The sequence below is a fragment of the Ahaetulla prasina genome, chromosome 4 (assembly GCF_028640845.1).
Source record: "Ahaetulla prasina isolate Xishuangbanna chromosome 4, ASM2864084v1, whole genome shotgun sequence".
Lineage (NCBI taxonomy): Eukaryota > Metazoa > Chordata > Lepidosauria > Squamata > Colubridae > Ahaetulla > Ahaetulla prasina.
The window spans coordinates 21047676-21055784 of NC_080542.1; positions in this window are offsets into that span (position 1 = coordinate 21047676).

The window sequence follows — 8109 nt, forward strand, 5'->3', positions numbered from 1 at the left end:
AAATTCAAATCGGCCAATCAGAGCGCGGGATCGGCAAGGCGACCCGTGATTGGCTCAAACAAAAAAGGCGCGAACTCGAATCAAACAACGGTGATCATAGGCCGCGCCACAACCCGGTGGAGAAGAAGATCTTCACCAAGCCAAAATAGAAGGAGTGCCGTGCCGACTAGAAGTGGACACCGGGTCAGCGATCACCATCATGTCCTGGGACACTTTGGCGGCGTTGCCATCAGTCGCAAAGCGCCACCTGCAAACACAACGGCTACGAGTCCACGACTACCAAGGGAATCGCATCCCTGTTCGAGGGACCACCTCTGTCCGAGTCGAGTACGGACCACACAAGAAGACCCTGCCCATCACGATCGTCGAAGGGACCCTGCCTAGTTTGTTGGGACTAGACTGGTTCCGTGCATTGGGCATGGGAGTGACTGGCATCTACAGAAGTGACTGTAACCTAAAAGACATACTCATGAACGAGTTCGAAGATGTCTTCAAGGACTGCCTGGGCAAATACAAGGGGACCCCTATTTCCTTCAACGTAGACCCCCAGGTAGCCCCCATTAGGTTAAAGGCAAGGAGAGTCCCTTTTGCCCTTAAACCTAAAATTGACAAGGAGATAGATAAGCTCATAAATCAGGGAATTCTGGTGCCAGTCGATCACGCAAAGTGGGAGACACCAATCGTCACCCCAGTAAAACCAGACGGGTCAGTTAGAATCTGCGCTGACTACAAGGCGACGTTAAACAAAGCCTTACAGAAAAGCGCTTACCCGGTTCCCGTGGTGCAACACTTGCTGCACTCGTTGGGGCAAGGGCAAGTCTTTGCAAAGTTAGACTTGGCTCAAGCCTATCAACAGCTGCCCGTAGACGCCAACACAGCCGAAGCCCAAACGATTGTAACTCACAGAGGTGCTTTCAAGTGTACCCGATTACAATTTGGAGTGAGTGTGGCACCGGGGCTGTTCCAAAATTTAATGGAACGACTTCTGCAAGGGCTCCCAGGGGTAGTCCCCTACTTCGATGATGTATTGATATCAGCCGAAAATTTAGAGGAATTGGGGGAGCGCTTGAGAAAAGTTCTGGGCATTTTCCGGTCAGCCGGACTAAAGGTTAAAGAGAACAAATGCCAGATAGGGGTAGAATCCGTCGAGTTCTTGGGCTACCGAATAGACAAGAAAGGAATTCACCCCACTGAGAGCAAGGTCAAGGCAATCAGAAAGGCTCCAGCGCCCAAAAACAAAACAGAGCTACAGGCATTCCTGGGGCTAGTGAATTTTTACGCGGTCTTTTTAAAAAACAAAGCGACCGTTGCTGAGCCGCTACATAAGCTCTTGGGAAAGAATACTGTTTGGTCTTGGGGAAAGTCGGAAGCTAGGGCTTTCGAAGCAGTAAAAAACCTACTCTCGAGCGATAGCCTACTGATACAGTATCATAGCTCATTGCCATTATTACTGGTTTGCGATGCCTCCCCTTACGGGGTGGGGGCTGTGCTCAGCCACAGACTCCCAAACGGCACAGAAGCCCCTATAGCCTTCTACTCCAGAACGATGTCCTCAACAGAGAGGAACTATAGCCAGTTGGATAAGGAAGCGCTAGCAATTGTGTCAGGGGTAAAAAAGTTTCACGAATACGTTTTCGGGAGAGACTTTGAAATTGTTACTGACCATAGACCGCTGTTAGGGATACTGGCTGGTGACCGCCCAACGCCTGTGGCACTTTCGCCACGATTGACCCGATGGACTATCTTCTTAGCCGCTTATTCCTACAAGCTGCAGCATCGACCGGGAAAAGAAGTGGGGCATGCGGACGCTTTAAGCAGATGCCCACTACCAGGGGCGATCGAAGACCCCACTCCGGGGACGCCCATCCTGCTAATTGACTCTTTGGACTCTGGCCCAGTCACATCTAAGGAGGTGGCTCGGGCATCATACCGGGACATTACTTTGAGGACTGTACTCGGTTGGGTACAAAGAGGGTGGCCCGCTGCGCCGGGCGAGCGTTTTAAGGAATTTGTAAAAAAACGTGGGGAACTCTCGGCTCAAGGGGGGTGCCTGCTGTGGGGCGATCGAGTGGTGATCCCGGAGAAATTGAGGAAAGGTATTGGACCTCCTCCACGAGGTCACCCAGGGATCGTAAGGATGAAGGGCTAGCAAGAAGCTATGTGGTGGCCACTAATGGACTCAGAAATTGCTGAGAGGGTAGGAAAATGCCAGCCTTGCCAAGAGTCAGACCTCTACCCCAACGGCCCCAGTCAGGAATGGGAAAAACCCCAAGGGCCCTGGTCGAGAATCCACATTGATTTTGCTGGCCCTTTCCACGGCCAAACCTTCCTAGTGGTAGTCGACGCTTTCTCTAAATGGTTGGAGATCATTCTCATGAGATCCATGACAGCCGAGGCAGTAATCGCAGCCCTGCGGCATCTATTTGCAACCCACGGGTTGCCCGACACGCTAGTATCCGTTATCAGCCCGCAATTCACGGCAGCAGTTTGAGGAATACTTGGCAGATGAGGGCATCCGACATGCCCTCTCTGCGCCTTTCCACCCTGCGTCGAATGGCCTTGCAGAGCGTTCCGTCCGGAGCGCTAAAGAGGCATTGTCCAGACTCAAGCCAGGCGACTGGCAAACAAAGATAGATTTCTTTCTGGCCGTTCAGCATAGAACCCCCAGCACTGCTACAGGCAGAAGCCCAGCCGAATTATTGATGGGACGGAAGCTCCGGTGCCCACTCGACCGTTTAAATCCCCATTACACACCAGAGGGTTACAAGGGGGAACTGGAAAAAACGAGAGAAATGGGCATAGGCGACCCAGTATGGGCCCGCAACTATGGGGACGGCCCAAGTTGGCTAGCAGGGCAAATCGTGAAAACAACCGGTCCAAAGTCATACTTAGTTGAGTTAAAAGACAACCGAGTATGGAGGCGCCACATAGATCAAATCAGAAAGAGAATAACCGAGCAATCCGAGCTCAACGAAACAGACCCTGACCACACATTATTTGGACCCACAGCTGACCCTAACCCGGGAGAGGCGCAAGACTTAGCTGAGTTCCCGGAGGTCCAGCGACGCCATCAGGTTCCCCTTGGAAACAGCAGGGACGACTCTGCAAGTAATCCAAGGCCGGATGGCCTAGCAAAAGAGCCGGAAAATAATCCAGGGCCGGATGGCCTAGAGAAAGAGCTGGGAGGAGAAAAAAGCCCCTCCGACCAGCTCAACCCACTCCCAAGGACTGAACCGCGCAGGTCCGAAAGAATCAGGAGACGCCCAGGTTATTTGCGTGACTACGTCGAAAAATAACATGTAAATAATATGTAAATAATAGGTAAAGTGTTTTCTGGGAGGGGAGGAGTGTTATGTATCTTTAAATGTTTTGGCGGGAAACAAGCACGTTGCTGATTGGTTGAGGCCGCCGGTTGAACAGTATATAAGGAGAGGTTTTTCCCCAGACAGCTTGCTGGGTTCACCCTATATTAAAGAGCTGTTGTCACTACCTTGGTCTCCAGCCTCGTTACTTCCCGAACTTAACAAAAAGTCTGTTAAACTGAACAGTGCTTATCCACACTTTCCAGGTTAGAAGATTTTTGGCACCAACAATCAACAGTAGCCCATGAAAAGAGTGCCTCTCTGAATTTTTTTAAAAATTGAAATTATCAACATATTTTTTTAAAAAAAAATTTCAAAAATACTTTTTTTTGATAAAAAGTTTTTTTAAAAAAAAAACATTCCAAACATAAAAACATCATCCATTCAAATTCCAAATACAATGTGTCGGTGTGTGTATATTACATTTTTGTGTAAACAAGAATTAACTATCATTAATTTATTTATTCCTCCATTTTATCATCAAATTGTAATCAAATATTTTGATTAATCAGTCTCTAATAATCCTTCTGGAACAATATTTTATCTTATTATCCTATTTTATCCATCATTTTAAAAGAATTATATTGTTAATAATTTTTAACCTGTTAAAGACTACACATTTCTTTATCATAATTTCCCTTCTAACCATTGATAAAATAAGTCCCATACTTTATAAAATTGTTTATCTTCCTGTTCTCTAATTTCAAACATCAATTTACTCATTTCTGCACAGTCCATAATTTTCTTTATAATTTCATCCTGCAATGGCAATTTCTCATTTTTCCAATTCCTTGCAAATACAATTCTAGCTGCTGTAATTACATTCACAATCAAATATCTCAGTTCTCTACTGTAGGTTTCAGGTATAATTCCCAATAAAAAGACTTCTGGTTTAAAGTCTGTATGTTTCTTTATCATTTTCTCCAACCATTTGTATATTTTAGTCCAACATCTTTTAGCTTCCACGCAAGTCCACCACATATGATAGTAGGATCCAGATATCTGTTGACATTTCCAACATTTTCCGGATTTATTCTTGAACATCCTGGCTGTTCTTGCCGGGGGTAAGTGCCACCTGTAAAACATCTTATTCAAATTTTCTTTATATGCATTAGACATTATAATCTTATAATTTTGTGTCCACAGTTTCTGCCATATTTCTTAGTCAATACCATGCCCCAAAATTTTCCCCCAAGCAATCATAGTCTCTTTCACTTGTTCTTCTAATTTAATCTCTAATAAATAGCTATATAACTTTCTAATTAAATTGTCATCCGTATCTGTTAAAATTTTATCTAGGTAGGTCAGATTATTATAGAAACCTTCTATTTTAGCGTCTTTGTCAAATCTAGAACGTATTTGCAAATATGAGAACCAATTCAATTTTGTACCTTGTGTTTCCAGATCCTGAATTGTTTTTAATTCATCCTTTTCATTCAACAATTCATTATATCTAACAATTTGTTCCTTTCTAAATATTAATGAATATGAGAATGCCTCAATCGTTGATACCCAAAGTGGAATTTTTAGATAGTGATCTTTCTTGATTCTTTCATAATTTAATAATAAAGTCTCTCTTATAAAGTGTCTTCTAAAGTACCCTTGTATTTTCGTTTTCTGCATGCAACCCAATAGTAAATCATGACCTTCCAATGTAAGAATTCTAGTTTTTCCTAAGTTTATCCATTCTTTTATCCACATTAAGCTTGCAGCTTGATAGTATAACTCCCAGTTTGGCAGACCAAAACCATCTCTTAACCTTACATCTTGCAACAATTTTAATTTTATCCTTGCTTTCCTGCCCTGCCAAATGTATTTCAATATTATCTTATTCAATTCTTCAAAATAACCTTTACCCAACTTAATTGGAATAGTCTGAAACAGATTTAATATTCTGGGCAATATGTTCATCTTAATTGTTGAAATTCTTCCAATCAATGATAATTGCAAATTCTCCCATCTTGCCAAATCAAATATAATTTGTTGTTTTAATTTATTATAGTTATTCTCTTTAAGTGTACTACATCTTGCTGTCAAATATATTCCAAGGTATTTAACCTTGTTTGCAATCTGCATCTCCAAGGTTCTGCCAATTCAATTTTTTGTTTTGTTAACATATTTTTTGTTAAAATCTTCATTTTTTCTTTATTTATTTTCAGTCCTGCCACTTTACCATGTTCTCCTATCTTATCTATCAACCTGATTATAGAATCTAATATATCCTCCATGATAAAACACTAAGTCATCAGCTAAGGCTTGTAGTTTATACCAGTGATGGGATTCAGGTAATTTAACAACCGGTTCTCTGCCCTAATGATTTCTTCCAACAACCAGTTTGCCAAACTGCTCAGAAAGTTAACAACCGGTTCTCCTGAAGTGGTGCGAACTGGCTGAATCCCACCACTGGTTTATACTCTTCTTTTTGAATTTCCATGCCTTTTATTTCTTTATCCTCTCTTATCTTTTTATTTAAAACTTCCAGTGTTAAGACAAACAGTAAAGGTGACAGCGGACAGCCTTGTCTTGTGCCTTTTTTGGATTTGAATCAAATCTGTCAATTCCCCATTAATCATTATTTTGGCTAATTGTTTCTGGTAAATAATTTCAAAAATACTTTTGAGCAGAAAATATTAAAGGTAGTCCTTGGCTTACAGCAATTCATTTAGTGACTGTTCAAAGTTACAACAGCATTGAAAAAAGTGACTTATGACCATTTTTCACTCCCATGACCATTGCAGCATCCCCTTGGTCATGTAATGAAAATTCAGATGCTTGGCAAGTGGATCATATTTATGAGCGTTGCTGTGACCCAAGATCTTGTGGTCTCCTTTTGCAACCTTCTGATAAGCATAAGTAAAGGTAAAGGTAAAGGTTACCCTCGCACATATGTGCTAATCGTTCCCGACTCTAGGGGGCGGTGCTCATCTCCATTTCAAAGCCAAAGAGCCAGCGCTGTCCGAAGACATCTCTGTGGTCATGTGGCTGGCATGACTAAATGCTAAAGGCACACGGAATGCTGTTACCTTCCCACCAAAGGTGGTCCCTATTTTTCTACTTGTATTTCTTAGGTGCTTTCGAACTGCTAGGTTGGTAGAAGCTGGAACAAGTAACGGGAGCTCACCCCATTATGCGGCACTAGGGATTCGAACCGCTAAACTGCCGACTTTTTGATCAACAAGCTCAGTGTCTTAGCCACTGAGCCACCGCGTCCCTCTGACAAGCATAGTCAATGGGAAAGTCAGTTTCACTTAATAGCCATGTTACTAACTTAACAACTGCAGTGATTTACATAACAACTGTGGCAAGTAAGGTCATAAAATGGAGCAAAACTGACTTAACAAATGTCTCACTTAACAACATAAATGTTGGACTCAATTATCATCGTAAGTCAAGGACTACCTGGTGTTGGTTGCAATAGAACAATCCCTTGAATTGGAAAGATTCTAACTTGAAACCATGCAACTTTAAAAATTAAACTATAAAATATATGATTTTGATATTTAATTAATTTGGTCTACAAATATTAATAATCATAATCTTTGTAGACTGAATTAATTTTTTCTTTCTTTAAAGACTGCTGGATTCCATCCTGTGGCTATCGAGATGTTAACCTCCTAGCAGCTGAAATCCCTGTGCAAAAGTAATGATGCACTCTGCACATTTTGTACAAGCAGGAAAATTGAAGGAGAAGATTGGTTTCACTAGCCGGCAACTAAATAGAGTATTTTTTGTGATAAAGAATGCTTACATAACCTGGGAAAATCAAATCTTTTGCAGGGCTGACTGGAAGGATTGAGAGGGGTTTGTCAATAAAGTTGAAAGCAGAGACTCCAGGCAGGAAATCTGAGTCAAGAGCTTCTGCTAATAGGAATATTTTCCTGTTCTTTATTCACCATCCCCTGAGTGCCAGGTTGAGGAAAAAACCCACAGTAAGCTTGTCTTTTACATGTAACAATATCATGGGGCTGATCTAGAAATAAGCAGCAAATAGCACATCATTCTTCTCCAATCTGACATTTTCTAGTTGCTTAAAATCAGTGTACAGATAGTCCTTGACTTATGACCACAATTAGGACCAGAATTTCCATGGCAAAGCAAGACAGTTGGTAAATGAGTAACATCCAATTTATTAAGTGAATCACTCCAGTTGTTTTTTTTTTTTTTTTATAAAAAAGTTTTATTTTTACAATCTTATCAAATAATTCATCCAATGTACAGTTATATACAATTAGTCGGGCCTGCCCAGTCACCACCCCCCTTTTTAACCTTCTTCCCTCTTCTACCTTCTTTTACTTTCCAAACCTTCCTCTCCTTCTCTTATCTACCTCCTCTCCTCCCTCCACCCTACACTCTTCTCCCTCTTCTACCCCTCTTCCTTCCTCTTCTCCTCTTTCCTACCTCCTACTCTCTCTTTTTTCCCTCCCCACCGTTCTAAAATGGCAACTGGTCAGACCCGACCCTACATTAATTATATTTATACATCTTCAATAATCCCTGTACATTAACCATCACTCCATCACTAACCTCAACCCCCCAATTCCCTTCCCCTTTACCCCCCACCCCCCACCCCGACTTCCCAGAACAAAATGCAGGGTATCAAAACTAACAATCATAATCTAAAATAATTCCTAAATTATAATCTCTAGTCTCTCCACGCTTATTCACACTCTCAATTCCCCTCTCCTTCAAAAATATATCTAATACAAATTATTTCCTAAATTTACTCATATGCTATTTGATATTTTTT